Here is a 19,868-nt window from a genome sequence, read left to right on the forward strand (position 1 = left end):
TGGTGCTGGAGTCGGCCGAATATGAAGTTAAAATGTAACGGCGTTGTCCAACGTTTACAGAGCAGATCGCGAGTCACATTCATTTTAAACACGTTACAGTTCGTTTTTGAAAATTCAGGATATTATAAATAGATTCGACTTCAAAAGTGCTACTGAAATCAGTTAACATCTAAATTTTGTGAAAAATAGAGTTTTTCACTTTTGATAATGAGTCCCTAAGTGTCATACGTGCTTCTGGGATCCAAGAGATCCACTGCACAAATGCCAAAGGAAAATCAGTATGATTGATGAAAAACTGCTGAAGCACTCGAATGTCCTACCGGGCGCGTGAGAAATACATTAAATTCATTAGGTTCCTCAATCAGGTGCGAACGGAGCGAATAAACACAAGCTTTGTAGTTCTTTCTATTAAAAAGGAAAATTACAATAAATTTCCTTGAAAGGAAACAAGTCCGAGTATTCATCTATTATACTGACGAAAATTGAAAGTATACGAAACATCTGATCATTCTAACTGGCTACAAGTCCGAGTATTCATCTATTATACTGACGAAAATTGAAAGTATACGAAACATCTGATCATTCTAACTGGTTACGTTAATGGTATCTGTAACATGCCTGATGTGCTATTTCAGAGATTCTTAATGATAAATAAAAATATTTTATCCAGGATCGTGCTACCTGCCCTCTAACAAACTATAAAGCACATTTTACCAAGTAGCCAACGTGAAAGGCTGTACGTATATTTCACATCTCCTAGTTGTTTTTTAAGGACATTATCTTCCTCACACGTACTTTAACAAAATCGTCACGTGCTTCACCTATGTCCTGCAGACATCGGAAACTATCTGATATAAAGCAGCTTCCGAAATGCGAGACGGCCACTAACGTAAAACTTTCATGTTGCTAATAACCAGTAAATACTAGCCTTCCTTCACGTTATGTTCATCTCGATAGATGCTTTTAAATTTCCTTCTCAGTTGTACTGAGACGCCAATGAAACTCGTAAACCCACATGTGTTCAAAGTTTTCTGATAATTCTATGGAAATTGTAGATGCAATTCAATGTTACGTGCACTACCTACACACATTTCACGCTTACGTGCAAGATGAGTCATCTAACTTCTTCTTTTCCCACGCCAGTTGTGGGTTTGTGTTTCTCATGCGCTGTACAGAAAACAAGTTAGACAACAATGAAACATTCGCGCTGCAGCAGAGCGTGCGATGATATGAAACTTCCTTAACGGACCGAGACTCGAACTCTGAAACTTTGCCTTTGGCGGCTAGGTGCTCTACCGAAGTGTGAAAGAGTGCTTTCGTCTCCCATACAGTCTTTGATTTAAAGAGTCGGATTATAATGTGTTTAAAAACAAGGGTCATACATACTTCCATGAGACAGTATTGTCCAAAAAGAGACGAAAAGTACGTAGAATGAAATGTTCGCTTATCAATGCGTGTTGAGATATGGGCAAGTCTGTCTTCTGATTCCCATGTTTGTTACGTAGACGTTGACACAATAGGCAGTCCTGCGTATGGTTAACACGCATCATGACACACCTCTTATGAATCTTACCTCATCTTTTAATAAAACTACACATTACTCGTCATAAAAAAGGGTTATATATCTAAAGGTATTGGTTTCTGGACGTATAATCACAGCAACTTTTTTCTTCTCGATTTCACCAATACTGCCTCCTGTGGGGAATATGTGACACCCAATACAGTTACTAGGATTAAGGAACTGGCAATGATATAGCTTATTAGCCAAAGAAAAATGTATAACTGATGTTCTTGACGAAATTTGTATGGGAACTGCTGAGTACTGAAACAACAGGAAACTGTCGTCCGGACATTTCAATACACCGACATTCATTTCCTAAAAAGAAATATATTCATACAGAGGCATCAAACAATATTTCGAATGCAATGCATATTGACTTTTAAGCTTAAACGTTGTGCTGTTTTCATATCGAAGTGCTGAATAACGACAAAAACAACTGTATTTTTGTCCCTCAATAGAGCTGCCTACTACCTATTACAAAAACAGATATTTAGTTAAAACAATTTATGTTCTTACTTATGCACATTATAGGTATTTTCCTTGTCCAGGCCTTTTACAACATAAATCATCTTTCGCTTTCAGATATCTAGCTTATTTGTGCGAGAAGAAGCACAGGAACAATATCCAAATCTTCGTGTGAAACTTTGCAATGTGCCACGAAAACAGAGGATAAAATAAACTAACAACCTTTTCTTGATTCAGCAGTCTTGCAACTTTTTCGATTCGTTCCGTCACGAATTCCTCTCTTGTGCCAAGTGCTTCACCTGATAGTAACACTTGCACCCTCCATCATCATTTGCGTGTTAGACGTGTTGAAATCTCTGTATTCCCGAACCGTGTTTACTCTCTCCAGCTCCTTTTAGTGCCATAGAAATTATTCCCTGATGTCTTAACACATCCTATTATCCTGCCCCTTCTTCTTGTCAATGTTTTCCACGTGTTACTTTCTTTATTGACTCTAAGGAGAGCCTTCGTATTCCTCTTCTTGACAGTGTAGTAATTTTAAATATCTATAGCATGTGACATTCTAGGCTTATGGTTACCACCACTGCATTATGTATGACTAGATCAATACTCATATCTCCAGCTATAATGAAATTCAATTACTTTTCGATAATAGGAAAAAGGCTATTAGAATAATAATAGCAACACCAAACAATAGTACTTACAATTCCCTTTATACCATAAACAATCAAAATCAGATCCAGGAATTTAATATATGGAAAATGTTTGGATAAAATAATAATATATATCGTTGTCATGATCTGTAAATGGTAGGAATTAAATGTCGAGCCTAATTAATAAAATATATATAATTGATGTTTTAGCACTGTTAGAATGCTTATTTCTGCAATTTCAATATTAATGTGATTTTTAGGTGTTCAGAAAATGTCTTAAACTTGTTCTAGAAAAGTAGGAAATATTATAAACTGTTTGATACTGTTATTAAACTGTTTCATATTATAAATTGTTTTGCATTATTATAACCAGTAGTACATTGTAGGAAGAGTATAAACAGTCAACCTCGCATATTGTTAGGGCAGATGGGTGTTGGACCCACTAGAGGACAGATCTGTGCGTTTAGTTGAGGTAAGTTCTTGGCGCATGATTCAGGTTTGAATTTACAATATAATAACTCGTGTGTTGGACATTGTCTAAAACAGCATATTAGAACAGTGCAGTGACGGATTATGTCGGAGTGTTAAACAGTTTGAATTAATATAACAAAATGAAGGAAGATATGTGACTTATTATTCCTACTTTGTTGAGTTTTAGTGTTGAATAATGCAATGGACCTCACACACGCATTTCTACCAAATTACTGCATCTGGACTGTTTAATATCGCCAGTACAGTACGTGCTACTATCGTTTAGCTGTAGTAGTAACAACGAGGCTTATTACACCGAAGATTGATCATGAGCTCATAAGATACAGGTTTTGAAGTGAATAAATCTACATACTCCATTTGTGGCCTACATCATTGTAGTGAAATCCATTATGGTATCCTGTATTTATTGAACAAGCGTATTTTAGCTCATGTATGCAGTCGTCGAGGGACACCTAAGGCAAGATATTATCCGGTATTTAAACCATTTTTTACCTACTGACTAACCGGTGAAACGTTACAAGCACAACATCTCAAACGCTTCGATTCCGTTCTTTTCCTTTCCTACAATCGGTGATTGACTAGCACACGAACGCCAACGGCCTTGCCTCGAGGAAAACTCCGCTTCTCTTCAGATCACGGAAGTTAAGCAATGTTCGGTGTGGCCCAGTACATGGATGGCTAACCGCCTGGGTAAGCCATGTGCTTTTGACTACATTTCCTTTGCATTTACAGCAAAAAGGACGAGGGGTGGCGGCGTAGATTTCTGATCACCAAACTTTGCACCAACGTCTTGTGTTAAATTCCAAACCCCTCCGTAGTGCCACATGAAACGAGGGCACTGTTGATTGTGGGCCGTTCGTCAGATGGGAACGTAGAGCCCGGCAGCCCTGTTGGTTGTCTTCGAGTGGAGTAGACTGTGCCAGCGCCGGTTTCACCCTTTGCGTTCTCTCATTGTCATACACTACGTACACCAATTACAATCACCTAAACCTATCACACTTAAACAAACCACTATCACTGTTCGCAAAGGAAAGGCGCCATTGTGCGTGGAGAACAGCCAACAATAGCAGAGGCCTATGACATTACTTTTGCGTTTGCTGTCATAAAATGCTGTGCTCCAAACGTACAATCTTAGAAATTTCCTCCTCAAATTAAGATTAAGAAGACACAAAAGCATATAAGCCCACTACTATAACACGGGAGTGCACAGCCATGATACGTCAGCTTCCGATGTTGTCAAACGAGGCCACCGTTCCCCCAGCAACGTCTAAATCAAAAATATCTTTCCGAGAAAGCTTAGCATTGGTGTCCCATACCGTCATTCTATTGATGGCCTATATACTGCCAGTTCACGGTCGAATAAAGGACAGCTGGTAACAAGAGGAACTTAGAAGTAGATACCCTCGATGTTGCGAAGCAACTGAAGTCAGATTGTATACCAGTTATGTTTCTTTCAAACTATGCTGACGAAATAGCTCCACTTTTAGTAATCATACGCAACTGCTCGCTAACGGAAAATCCGTACCTTAAGGCTGCAAAGGTGAGGAGGTCACATCAATACACAAGAAAAGAATAGAAGTAATCCGCTCACTAAAGACCCTTATCACTGACATCCATTTGCAGCAAGATTTTAGAACTTATATTGTGATCGAGACTAATGAAATACCTTGAAGAAAACGATCTGTTATCACATACCCCCATGCATTTAAAAACTATCTCTCTTGTGAAACACATCAGGCCCTATATTCAGACGATGAAATGAGTGCTAACGACAGGGCACGTCAAATTGATCCCGTGTTCCTAGATTTCCAGATTTTGACACCGTTCCTCACAATCACCTTCTAATGAATTTGCGTGGCTGTGTAGTATCATCTCCATTGTGCGACTGGTTTCGCAGTTTCCATGCGCGAACGGTCACAGGCCGTAGTAACGGAAGGAAAGTCATGGAGTGAAACAAAAGTAATATCTAGCGTTCAGCAAAGAAATATTACAGGCCCTCTGTGTTCCTAATTTATATAAACTATTTAGAAGTCAATTTGATCAGCCTTCTTACATTGTTTGCATACGACGCTCAAGGAAAGTCATCAGATCAAAACCAATTCCAAAATGAGGGGGAGAAGACATCTGTACGGTGCGAAAAATGGCAGTTGACTCCTAAGCAATAAAAATGTGAGCTCTTCCACGTGAGTACTAGAATGAATCCGTTGAATTTCGGTTACACGGTAAACCACATAAAATTAAAGGTTGTTGATTCAGCCAAAGCCTAGCGATTACAACTAGCAACAGCTTATTTGGGACAACACACAGAAAATATTGTGGGAAAGACGAGTGGACACAGGGGTTTATTTACAATACGCTTATCGGATACAGCACACCTACTAAAGAGACTGCCAACAATAGGCTTGTCTGTCCTGTTATGGAGTACTCCCACGCGGTATGGGTTTCTCGGAAGGTAGGATTGACGAAACACATCAAAAACATACAAAGAAGGGCAGCTCGTTTCGGTTATCGTGAAACAGGCGAGAGAGTGTAATAGATCTGAAAGGCGAGTTGAGATGTCAATCATTAAAATAAAGGTGTGTTTAATTGCTTAAGGATCTTTTCACGAAATTTCAGTCACCACCTTTCTCCTCCGAATGCGAAAACGCACTGCCTGAAAAAAGAGTACGCCGAAGAGAAGGAGGAAACGAAAGAGATTTCATGGGTTGAGAGGGCATGAGATGTATTTTCACTGATTACGGAACTGAGTCAGACTCAGAAGGAATTTGGCAGTATGTGCCCTCTTATCAGTATGGCGTTGCACCCGCTATGGCCTAGATGCCTGCACTCATTCGGCTGGGAATGGTGTCTTCTGATGCAAGCTGGCCCACAATAGTTGTAAGCGATCCTTGATATCCAGGATATTGGCACTGGAACGGCGTTGAGTCTGAGCTGGTCCCACACACGTTCAACCGCAGACACGTCTATGTGTATTGACGGCCACGGAATACCTCAACGTAACTCAGAGAGTGCATAGGGCGACCACTGTCCTATATGAATGCATAGTTCCACGACGATATATACTGACAAAATTCTCTCGGACTTCCGGCCGCGTCAAGTGGTTTGAGAATCACGAGCTTTCCGCCGAGTGCTTCTCGGCCATTTTCAATTGGTGACCGTTGAATCATTGCTGCTGGCGTTCTCATATACCCGCGCTGCCTTCAATGACGTCTCTGCCGATCGCTACCGCTTCAACATTCCAATGGGTTTCAAGCCGTGCTTAGGTGCAGACTGCCTTGTTTATTGAAATCTCTGTCAGCAAAGAAGGGAAATGAAGCCGTCATTATGGTAAGAGCTGACTATGGCTCGAACATCCGGCTGATGCTGGAGGAGGAGACACTTCAAGAACAGTCAATGGATCCAACATAACGGGAAAGACGCCGGAGCTTCTTGACCGGTCTTCATTGGAAGAAAATGTCATTAAAAACCTGCTCCCCGAGGCACCTCCACTACTTACATTATGGCCTTCCAAATTTTCATAATAAAAGCATAACCCTACGTGCCATCGTGACTATCATTGGATCACCAACTTAGAGGCTCTCAAAAATCTGGCCGCTCACCTTACTCCGCAGATTGGTCACTGTGTGCACCACATCAAGAATACGACCGACTTAAATGCTTGCGGCTTGGAGAAGGAGATATGATGGTCAGTTTTGATGTGGAGTCATTATTCAAGCGCAGTCTCATCACAGATTCTGAAGATCTGCTCTCCAAGTTATTTGACGACACTGTTGTGGATTTATTTAAGCACAGTCTGACGTCATCGTATCTTTTGCGTGATGGGAAACATTTTAACGAAAAGGACGGCGTTGTAGCCAACATGTTTATGAGTACTTCGAGGACATCGGCCTGGACACGTCAACGGCACGTTCGTTGCCTGGTTTCATGGACGTGAAAAACTAAATTCCGCCCGAACAGGCCATGAAGGCCCAACGGTACCGATCGGCCGCCGTGTCATCCTCGGCCCACAGGCGTCACTGGATGCCGATTTGGAGGGGGATGGGATCAGCACACCGCTCTCCCGGGTTTACGAGACCGGAGCCGCTACGTCTCAGTCAAGTAGCTCCTCAGTTTTGCTCACAAGGGCTGAGTGCGCCCTGCTTGCCCACAGCTCTCGGCAGACTGGACGGTCACCCATCCAAGTGCTAGCCCAGCTTGACAGCGCTTAACTTCGGTGATCTGACGGGAACCGGTGTTACCACTGCGGTAAGGCCGTTGGCTATGGACGAGAAAACCACGCAGAATTCTTGGACCACATCAACAGCATTCATGATAACATCAAGGTCACGGTAGAGGTAGAGACAAATGTTGCCTCGCCTGTTCTTCACATCCTCGTCCGCAGCCACAATGTTTCCGGAAATCTATCAACACGAACCGATGTCTGCATGCCACCAGGTATCACCAACCATCGCAGGAACGTTCTGTTCACAGGACCTTGGTGCGTCGAAATGGAGGCGTTTCAGACGCTGAAAACCTTCCGAAGGAACTGAGCCACTTACGAAAGCTATTGAAGGAAAACGACTGCAACAACCGCCAAATTTAGAAAGCTTTCTTACCAAAGTAACGTAAGCAAAAGGGCCCTGAGGGGGGACACAAAGAAGCTCGCGTTTCTGCCGTTCAGTAGCTGAATAACAGGAAATGTTAGACGGCTCGTAAAGAGTGATAAAATCGATTCAGTCTTCAGGGTCCCAGGAGAAATTGGACAACTTATGAGACCTGTGAAAACGATGTAGGCCACAGAATGACAGAACTGAACAAAACACGGTGTGGGTGTGGACAGTTTTACGTCGGGCAGACTGTGCGCATTATGGAACAGCACCGGGTACAACACGAGAGACGTTATCACCTACGGTGTCCTGAGAAATCATGTGTAGCAGAACATGCTCTGGAAAATGGACACCGTATTGCAAACGACAAACCATCGGTTTTTACACGGACTAATAGTTTCTGGGCCAGAGTCACGAAAGTAGCGAACTTTTGACAGCATTCTGAATAAAGACGGCGGCCTGCAGCTAACCACAGCTTGGTGCCTGGTCGTCAGAAGGTTGAAGCGGACGCGGCAAGCGCGCAATGAAAAAATTACCATATATGGCTCTGAGCGAGCATCAGTTGCGTCACTGAAGGCAGCACAGCTAAATAAGGATGGCAGCAGCAATCATTCGACTTTCACCACTTGACAATGGCACAGGAGATCTCGGCCTAAAGCCCGTGGATTTCAAACCACTCGACGCGCCTGGAAGCCTGAGAGAATTTTATGAGCATTGTCCTGTAGAAAAATGGCACCCCCCAGTACTGTCGCGTGAGAGTGAACGTATGAGGACGCAGGATTTTCGTGACGTACAGTTATGCCGTCAGAGTTCCCTCTGTCAGTACGAGCCTGACCTGAAATCATACACGATGGCTTTCCAGACCATGACGCCGATAATAACATTGCTGTGCTTCTCCTAAACTCTGGAAGATTGGGAATTCTGCCCAAGACGGCGTCACACTAGCTGAGGATGGTCGTCTGGAGTAGAGCAGTACTGTAGCTCATCATCTAAACACAATGCGACGCCATTCATCGTGAGTCCATTGTTCCTGGTCACGGGACCACTTCAGGCGCAGCCGATTGTGTTGTAGTCTTAACACCAGCGCACCGATGGGAAGGTAACTAACTGCCTTGAGCGGCTGCTCTTAGTGTCTGAGCAATGCTGAGACATGACATAGAATGTTGTAGGGAGTCTATTACTTGTTCTCTGATGGCAGACACAAGATACGAAGGGTTTAAGATGTGCTTGGAGCACAACATGAAAATCTTCCTTTGTGGAAGATATTTACACCAGAAAGTAAGGATAAGGATTGGAAATGAAATGTCAGAAGGAACCAGCATTGAACGAGGTATTAGACAAGGTTGTTGCCTTTCCCCACTGTTGTTTAACGTATACCTTGAAGACATTATTGCGAAAAGTTTAGATGGAAAAAGAGGAATATGTATTGGTGGTAGGAGAATATAATGTATAAGACTTGATGATGACATGGTATTAGTAGCAGAAAGTGAGCGGACAGTGCTGAATGAAGCTTGTGTGGAATATGGGATTCAAATAAACACAGCAAAAACAAAGAGTATGGTCATCAATACAAGACGCAGACTGTCCAATATTAAAATAGGACCATCTACCATTAGCCAAGTAAGTGCATTTTATATCTCGGAAGCACAATAACTGAAGACTTGAGATGTCACCAGGAGGTGAAAACTCGAATTGCCATAGCGAAGGAGGCATTCAACAGAAAGAGGAGACTCTTATGTGGCAAATTAGATAAACGACTAAGGAATAGGCTTGGCAAATGTTTTGTCTGGAGTGTAGCACTATATGGGACAGAAACATGGACACTGAGACTAGAGGATGAAAAAAGGTTAGAAGCCATTGAGATGTGGCTGTGGAGGCGAATGGAGAGAATAAGCTGGATGGAAAGAGCGAGTAATGAAAGAGTATTGGAAAGGGTTGGTGAGAGAAGATGTCTGCTGAAGGTTGTAAGAGAAAGGGAAAAGGGCTGGTTGGGACATTCATTCAGAAGGGAGTGCTTGCTAGTAGATGGTTTGGAAGGATTGGCTTGTGGGAGAAGACTGAGAGGCAGAAGGAGATACAAGGTGATAGACGACATAAAGGGAAAAGGAAATCATGCAAACCAGAAGCGGATGGCAGAAGACCGGACAGCCTGGAGAACTGCCATGTGAAAACCTGCCTTTAGGCAGAACACTGATGATGATGATGATGATGTGGAGACCAGACGTGGCCGACCAGGAACATGCCTTGCCCTACGTGCCATGCAGTCCGACGTCGAGTCGATGTCGCATCAGTATGTCCTGGATATTGCACCATCCGACCAGTTGGCCAAATGGAGACCCACAATGAGGCCTCCTAGAAACTCTCTCAGGTGCTGATGACGTTGTCTCGCACGAGTATACGGCAGCTTCCTGTCCTTCACATTGATCAGTCAGCATCTGACGCTGCCCTCGCTCCTTATACACCCTGCCACGCCTTGTGACAACAATTAACACATGCAACGGCAATGCTCTCTGGTGGCCCTTCTGACTGCCACAAAGGACATAACAGAACTCGGAAGTCGCACGGAAGAATTTAGTTGTTTATTTATACCACTTTCTGTTCGAGAGCGCAACGGTCGAGAAACAGTAGCGATGTAGGCTATATAATAGTGACCGCTACGGGTCACAAAAGCAGATGATTTTATTTTGTGGACGGCTGGTTTGCGCTTGTGAACGTCTTCAGATGGTTTTACATCATTGTTGGAGACCACTGTTTAAATAAAAATCAGATAATGTGATGATAATTAAGTAGACCCAACTGAAACAATTAGAAGTTGCTAAGCGACATAGAAGTACCAGTATTTACTATATTGTATAACATAGTAGATGTGTAAGCAATCGTAATATTTTATTTTTTTTTAATGTGATAAATGTAATATGGAAACGAGGTGGACAGTCCAGCTGTATGTCAGTACTATAACACAGGACGGTCATAAATTAACTTTAGAAATTAAGGCTTTAATGTCTTTTAAGCTATACTAGATATTAGCAAATGGTTTTCAGTAGGTGATGCAATTACTCATAAAGTTTTTTTTCCGTATTCACACAGACCAATGTGTGCATCCTTAGTGCGACGGATAATGTGTAGTTGGAATTCCATTTTTCTCCACGTATGATTCGAGAACTCCACGGTGGCAGATTGAGCCGCATTACGAATTCGTGCCTTCAAGTAGTGCAGGTCTGAACTCTTGATTCCGTACACCAGATCCTTTGCAAACGCCACCGGAAGAAGCCTAGTGGTGTGAAATCAGGGATCGTGGCGTCTTTACATATCAGGCAACACACTGAGCTTACTCCTGTTGCGTCCACATTTTCAAGTTCAATTTTGCTTCAAAATTGCGTCACCTGGAAGGTAAAAATAACTTTATGAGTTGTCTTATCACATGGTAAAAACCGTTTGTTAATATCGAGTATAGTTTTAAAATGATTTGAAGTCTTAAGTTGTAAAGATAATTTATAGAAACCCTCCGCTTTACAACATAAGTACTTCCACTTGCTTCAAATGGAGCTATTTAGTCATCATCGCATGATACGGCTTTTATTTTAACAGTGATCGCCAATATTGAGCACAGAAATATGTAAGTGAATGTATAACCACCCGAAAATGGGCGCAGGCCCGAAACCGTTCATGCATCAAACAGAATCATCTTCTATTGTGACTGGTTGAATTCTTTTATCTTGGCATTTCGCGCATAACCGCCCAGACTCGGGAGATTACTGCGTTGCCTGTTGCAGACGACGCACGCGCCAAGAGCAGCAGCGCCATAGTATAGCATAGTTCGCAAGCTTACGTTTAGGGGGGGAGCGCGCAATTTATGAAGTAAAGCCACCACGGCCGCATTAACCCTTTCGCTGGTACGGAGACGTGCTCCCCGCATTCCGCGCTGTGCGCGATTTTGTCATCACTGCGCTGCTCGCCTGTGCTGACATATGGTGTTCCGACTGCTTTGACACACTTATCATTCGATTTCACAAAAACTATTTGGCCCAAAAATCTGATTTTTACACATTTTCTTGACTGATACCTTCACCCCATAAATGACTTAATTTTGTTTCGATGTTCAACGCAGTTATTGTGGAGCTTCCCGCGCCCGGGTTCCCGGGTTCGTTTCCCGGCGGGGTCAGGGATTTTCTCTGCCTCGTGATGACTGGGTGTTGTGTGATGTCCTTAGGTTAGTTAGGTTTAAGTAGTTCTAAGTTCTAGGGGGCTGATGACCATAGATGTAAAGTCCCATAGTGCTCAGAGCCATTTGAACCATTTTTATTCTGCAGCATTAAATGTAGTAAACCATTGCACGAAAATTTGAAGAGTTTGCAGAGGTAAAAGTCCATAGCGTATACTTTAAGTACGATCGATTTTAGTTCTCACAGTGCTGAGAATGAAATGTGGACAACATACCTAAATTTGATGTAAAATTTACTGTGGAACAATATCTCATTTAATTTAAGTACCAGACAGGTGTCGTATGTAATATTGAGAAATATTCCGTCTTTCGCGACTGTAATAAAAGTTTTATTTATACCAGAGTCATTTCCGTTTCTTGTAAAAAGTTCTGATTAAAATTGGTGAAGTACACGAAACTGGATTGTGGACGTAATAAAACGTAGAAACTGAAATATATTGTCAGTGGGGCGCAATGCGCAAAAAGGTTGTGTTTGTCACAACGGACAGCAAATACTTGCCAAAACATAAATCAGTTGATGCCAAAACATAAATCAGTTGACGAAAACATTGAATATGATGATGTTGCCAAAGCAGCGAAGCAAAGAATTGCGTCAGGCAATCAAGTAGCTCGGCAACGTACGAGCCGAAATTCTGCTCTAAATAATGCTTTTAATACTGTCGCAAAGAATATATTTCAATATGAATAGTAAAACAGCGACTGCGGAAGAGAAGATATACAAACAAAACAGATAACATGAATACTGTATGTGTGGCTTTTCATTGTTTTTAATTGCTGTGAAAAGAAATATTGGAAAACAAATTGAGGAAAACCGAAAACTTATTGTAATGAAGAGACAAAGACCCAGAAATTTCAAAAAATTACATTCAAACGAATAAAATTCATGAAGTAAGGCACTTCGATATTGTTTTTAAATAAACAAAATGTTAAGCACCGAATACGGTTTGAACTTAGAACTTTCCTCTCAGGAGTCAAACACCTTAACCATTACGCTAACGCGCCTCGTCAATTTAATAAAATCCTGGATGAAGGTAAAGCTCATGCAAAATACTGACAAACACTGTTGGTATGACAATTAATTATTCACTTTTCGTCGACGTACAATAGGAAATAAACAATTACCGCTGTTCTTTATTGCGAAAATGCAATTCGTTAGAACGATACAGGCACCTTTCCTTGCTATCGCCTGGATTAGGAGGCTTATTGCTTGTTTGGTTTAGTTAATTAATAGAATATGAAGCAACTGATATAAAGAATGCTTTTTCCAAACTTTCTATAAAAGTCTGCTAACAAGACATTGCTTTTGTTCAATTACTTTATTTATGACTGAACGTTTCTAAAACTGAAGCCACTCGTCCGTGGTCTGCACTATGATGCGCACTTTTAGTGGTTATTATTCTCCACCCTATAAGGGAAAAATAACGGAGTTCGACTGCATCCATTGCGGATAAAATTCACTTAAGGCCTGGCCAGACAGAAGCCGCTGAGACGGACGGCGCAACGGGAGGCCGGCCGGGCCCCTCAGCGGCCAGGGAAGCCACACAGGCAACGGCCGGCCGCAGCGACCCTTGTTGCGTCAGCTGTTACACTGTGGAAGGGGCCGAATCCCATTATTGAGCTTGCATGCGCAGCGCGATTGTCTTGGCGTTAGACGATTTGGAAGCTTCACGCGGGACACGTTATCTTTGTGCGAGTTTTCTTTCTCTTTTTTTATGTGCAGAAATGAGTAGCTTGCACTAGCGATACGAAATGGCACCAAGAAGAGGAGATGTTGGGTGCATGACATTAATAGCAAGAGAGAAAGCTTAGGAGAATACCATCGTCAGTGTATTGATCTAGAGTCTGACGAAGATAGGTTCTTCAAATATTTTCGTATGTCGCGAAAATGTTTCGAGGAACTGCATCGCCTGATAAAAAGGTAGCACCGGGAAGTGCACAACGAACTGGAGAAAGTCAATTTATACAAGGCACAGACCAGCCATTTGTTTGAGGTAAATTTTACCATTTGTGGCCTCTTTGTGCTTCAAACAGAAGTCATATAATTTATTCCATTTCAGTTTTGCTGTATCATATGAAAGGTTCGGTGGAAGAAAGTGCTATCCCACAACGTACTTACGACTGGAGTGAAAAATTATCTGTGTTTACGAATACAGCAAACGATAGTAACATATAGTTCCGTATGTACCAATAGAGAGAACTTTCTACGTAATAGATTGTTTCGTTTCATTGTATTAAAAACATTGTCATCGAATTTAAACAAACATTTCTTTGGTCGTTAACTTATCTATTCGTTCTATCAGCATCATTTATTTTAATGTTTTCCAGATACTTGACTACAAGCGACAGTCACCAGACCATAGCCTTTTCTTTTCGGTTAGGACGTTCAACAGTCTCAGAAATTGTGAAACAAGTGTGCTAGACAATATGGACTGTTCTACAACCCAAGTATGTACCTACTCCTACAACATAGATGTGGAAGAAATCTGAAGAAGGATTTCTAGAACTTTGGGGGTTTCCGAACTGCCTTGGAAGCATAAACGGAAAGCATATCAGGTTAAAATGCCCGAAGGATAGTGGATCCCAGTTCTGTTACAATTCCTTTCTCTGGTTCTCATGGCGATCGTTGACCCATACTACGAGTTTACAGTAGTTGATATTGGAAATTATGGACGTCACAGTGACAACACTATTTCTGAGAATTCAGCTTTCTATCAAGAGTATATCGAGGGCAAAAGTATTCTACCTCCAAATCAGAATCGCGTGTATCATACAAAAAGTTTGTCTTACTTCCTCTATAAGTCTTTCTGTGTCCATGATGCATGCACTACGAGCTGCAAGACAAAATCCGCCTCGCGCCGCTGCTTCCAGTGTGACCGCAGAGCAGCTGAGTGCGCCAGCAGAGGCAAGCAGCCGCTCCGGCTTGCGGCGAATCTGTAATCTGTGACAACCTGGCGGTGGCCGGTGCGGCAAAGCCGCTCTCTGTGTGGCCGCCGCCATACAGCTAGGGCTGCGTCCACACTGCCGGCCGGGCCGGACCGGGATGACGTGTACTGACTCGGCTCTTGCCTAGCCAGCTCAGGCCGACGTGTAGTGCATACACACTGCGCGTAGCGCCGAGCCGGGACGGCGAAATGGGGGAAAATCTACTTCTCCGATTTTAGTGTTTTAAAAATTCTTAGCGGTATATAAGACTTCGCTACATCGTTTCATGAACTTATTTTTTCCCTAGAAGCGTTTATTACGTCGTGAAAAAAGAAAAAGTCTACTTTTCGTTTCGCGTGATTTCTTAGTTTTGTAACGCTTCCCAGCCGATTTTGAAGAAAGTTTGCCGCTAAAAAATCTGATTTTTGTACACGTGGTAGTATAACATCGTAGCTTCGTACTGAATCATTTATCTTTCCATATTTTTAACAGTCATTGTGAAATGACGCTATTTGTCAACGTTGTGCACTTGATTTACAAATCTTGTAGTGAATAAGTTATGTAGCGGGTAGCTTACTGTTAGATCCGTTTTAGACCATACATTGTTGAGAATGAAATGTAGCTAAAAGTACCAAAAAGTGTTTCAAATGATAACGATACTGATATCTGTCTCTGGTCACAAGTAATGCGAGCTATTCAGTGGCGTCAGTGCCGTGTCCGCAAGCCACGGAGTTCGCGCGGTTACGGCTTGGCTTAGTACATGTACAGGTAGAAGTGTCAGTGACATACGTCTGATAAAATTTGGTGTAAAACTAATCACAAAAACAAACTGGAGATTTGTGATACGTTTACTGCAGAAACTGAAGCGCAAGTCTGTAGTCTCGTTGCCTACATTGACAGAAAAAAATAATGGAGAGTTAATGAGACTACTGTAGATCTACACAGATGTGCGTTTCATTGTTCTTCATTGTTTTTTTTCCTTCCTTGGCGAGCTGCGCTGCACTGTCAAGGTAATCCCCACTTTTTGGCTAAATGGCTGTTAGTTGCCGAAAGCCAAACAAATAAATTTAAAAAAAAATCCACACCCGTCGATAGCTGACAGGCAAGTCAGTAGCAAACGCAACTGCAGTCAACAGTTGATCACCTTTAGCTGGTCTGTGCTATCGTGTAGGACAATGTCTTCACTCTTTTATTGGTATTGTTTTGACTCTGCAGTAACTCGTAGAGTTTTGAAGTACAGAAGAACTAGGAAGTTATGGATTCATCCCATAAATAGTGACGGACATTTAGGAGAGTTTTTTTCTTTACATGAAGAACTTAAAAACTATCCTGAAAATTTTTATTCATGTTACAGAATGATTCATAATACATTTCAGTATGTGCTGCAGAACATTCAAGACAAAATTTCGAAACAGAACACAAGGTTTCGCAGAAGTATAACAGTAGAAGAAACATTGTGTATAACGATAAGGTAAGATTCGTTAGTACACACTTTTTGGTTTGCAGTAGAACTTCGTACAGCATTCACTACCCCAATTAATTGTAGTCATGCTTTTGTATTTTAAATTTCACAAACGCCACCTCTGAGGGGAAGAGAGTTTATGGGACTCCTGAGTATCATTAGGAAGTAATTAGCTTCGTCATTTTGGGTAATGTCTTGCTGTGCCTTGAACGAAGAATCGCAGATACACTCCTTCAGATTTTCCAACTATTTTCTGCTTTTTTCTTCATGATGCAGCGCTTGGCAGTGGTGATGGTTCATCATGTGGAGCCACTGATGACCTCACAGAATTCTTTTCATTACCTTGTAAGATAGACAGATTGATAGGCGAAGAGTTTTGAGATAATGCCCTTTGACTCAGTGGTTCTATTTCCACTGGTAAGGAACTGTGCATAGCTCTTAGAACTTAGGAAATTAAATGACAGACAAAGCCCGAGTGGAATTGCATTTTAATATACTATTCCCTGGATCACATGACTTCATTTTGCCAAGTTATACAAGTGTCTCTCAGGTCTTTACATTTCGATTTCATTATTTTAATTGAAAGAATATAGAAGGGTGCAAGAAAAAGTCTCTTCAATTATTTATTGTTGTATAGCTATGAAATGACATGGACTAAGTAAATATCTACTGTGCAAACAAAACTGTAAAAACTTCGTCCAACACCAGACTTGTGTAACACATTTTACGATTTTTTTGTCAGATATCTCTCCACTGGCATCTCCTTTCATGCACTAGCATGGTCATTACGATTAGGAGTGTCCACCGTATCAGTGGTGGTGAAAGACGTTTGTATGGCCATATGGGAGTCACTTGCTCCCATTCATTTACCAACGCCAACTGTTTCTCGATTTAAACAAATTGCCAGTGAAATGCATACGACATGGGGATTTCCAAACTGTGTTGGATGTACAAACGTGTCCAATGTCCTACATTTTCTGGCAGCATGTTTTACAATTACAAACAGTATTATTCGATTGTACTCCAAGCAGTTGCTGATGCAAATTACAAATTTATAGCTGTAGATGGTGGTGCCTACGGTAAACAGTCTGATGCAGGCGTGTTTAAAGAAAGTATGTTATATAAGAAACTTACAAATGGGGAGCTGTTATTACCGCCACCAACAAGACTTGAAGGAATGTGTCAGGAACTACCGTACGTCATTTTGGGAGATGAAGCTTACCCCTTATTAGAGAATTTGATGAGACCTTTTCCTCGCAGAAATTTGGACAACGAGAAGACTCTATACATTGATATGCATTCCAGAGCAACAAAAGTTGTTGAATGTGCATTTGGTATAATGACCAATAAATGTAGACTACTGAGGAAGTAAATTGAAACATCCGTTGGCGTAGCTAATCACATAGTCAAATGCATTTGTCTACTTCATAATATTGTCATTGACAGAGAAGGATGCAATGTTGAAGCTGAAAAGTTTTGAAACAATGCTGATATGCAGACAGCTGATGCCACATTCAACAGAAATTCCACATTACTTTCGAAAACTTTCAGGAACACTTTTGTTGAATATTTTGTTAAAAATGCAACTTGAAATAATTAAAAAACATTCCAAAAATAAATTTTGGAATTGAAAGTACTTAGCTATTTATTGTATTTTTGTATACTTCATTTCACTGAAATAAAACAAATAAAATTATAAAGCAAAATAATTTATATTTGTACGTACTATCTGAAACACACTCCTTGGTTACTTCGTTCCATAATCTGGAAACTGCATAATTAATGTCATACTAGCCGAATTTCTGATACCAAATTGATGGACACAAGTTGATGTCATGTATATGTTATTCTGCATTCATTAAAGTAAGAACGTCGCAAAAAGATGTCACAGACAACAGTTTATAGTAACGTGCCACAGCATGACTTTACAATGCATTGTCATCTGGTAGGGACACATTTCCGTCCCTCAGTGACACTCGTATCTGTCTCCGTTTACAAGTAAATGCGAACTATTCAGTGGCGGCAATACCGCGATCGCTGGCAAACTAATGTTGTAAATGCATGTAAATACGGTAGATTAAATAAAAGAAGTAAAAGTAATTTCGCGTGTATCATTATAATAAAGGTAATTTTTCCTCACTGATTGTGAAATGTGAGGTAACATCTTAAAATAAAAGATGTGTGCAGTCACACTTGTGATGAAGGCAGAAGGGAGACGTGTGATGCGTGTACTGCAGAAGCTGTAGTGCTGCTCCACAGGCTCGCGCCCGGCAATATTAAACACTCGGGATGTCGCCGGCTCGGCTCCAGGAGGCTCACGCCGTGTCGGCGCGGCCCGGCCGCCAGTGTGAACGCCGCAGTTCAAAACCATGTGTCTGATACCAAAGCGGGCGGCGGCCCGGCCCGGCCGGCAGAGTGAACGCAGCCTAAGGCGGGCCGCAAGATGAGACGCAGGCCCGTGAGGTGACGCAGGGGGCCTCACGGCAGCGTGAGTCACGGCGACAATCATCGCAAGCTGGATCGCAGTTTCAATACGCAGTTTGCTGAGGAGCTTTGGCTTTGGCAGAGATGGCGACTACTTCTGCTATGTTAATAGATATAAGTTCAGAATCGGATTCCGGTTGTGAGTTCGAAACGGTGTGTTACATCGCTTTGATGAAACAGTAAGCAGAAAAAGTGCGTACATGAATTGAAGACTAAGTCATGGGGAATTCGCTTTAACTAAGGAATTTGATGATGAAAAATTCACGAACTATTTTGGATTAAACCGTGATCAATTCCAAGAAGTGCGTGGTCTCATCAAGAATGAAATTGACAGACAGGGATGCAACGCTACAAGGCCGATTGGAACCAAGGACAAACTAGCTGTGTTTTTAAGGTAAGCTATTATGATTAACATGTATATCTATATATAAAAATGTTCTATTGGTTTGTGTGTAGCCACTAACCTCAGAAAGCTCTTGACCGATTGCTAGAAATTTTGACACAACGTTGCATTCTAATGCAGGATGGCTTTTAGCTACCTATTTCTTCATTATATTATATATAACCGATATACATGTAATTTTTCAAGATTTTTCGTAACAATATTTCCCCGTTATAAAATTTGTATAAATTCATGTATACAGGGTGGTCTAAAAGTCCGGAAACACCCTTACAAAATTCAAATTGAGTAGCAAACAAGGAAAGCAAGGAAACAGAGGCCCTAAACACAAGGAACGGGAAGGGGGAAACATTTTAGGCTATGCCACCAACATGGCGGCCATCTTGAAAGCCGCCATCTTGGATTTAACTCCAAAATTCCAACTGGGAATGTAGTAATGTGACATATCAAACAGATAGAGAATTTCACCAGAGAAACAATGCCGTTGTTATTTTAAACATAGCTTTATTCATTCTGGGCTTATAGCCAGTTACTTGTAGCAGCGGTGGGACGCTCGGCAGCATGTGTGTTTTGTGCCGAAGAGACATTACGCCTATCTTACACAGTCCCGAGAGACCACCA

General features: G+C 41.7%; 1 protein-coding gene and 1 pseudogene across 1 annotated transcript in view; both read right to left on the minus strand.

Moving 5' to 3' along the window:
* Window positions 1-19,868, minus strand: part of LOC126272250 (SET domain-containing protein SmydA-8-like) — a 147,532-nt gene that overhangs the window by 95,971 nt on the left and 31,693 nt on the right. The gene's annotated exons all lie outside the window — the stretch shown is intronic.
* LOC126274608 (5S ribosomal RNA) lies at window positions 7,313-7,430 on the minus strand (annotated as a pseudogene).

The sequence above is a fragment of the Schistocerca gregaria genome, chromosome 5, assembly GCF_023897955.1.
Source record: "Schistocerca gregaria isolate iqSchGreg1 chromosome 5, iqSchGreg1.2, whole genome shotgun sequence".
In the NCBI taxonomy this organism is placed as follows: domain Eukaryota; kingdom Metazoa; phylum Arthropoda; class Insecta; order Orthoptera; family Acrididae; genus Schistocerca; species Schistocerca gregaria.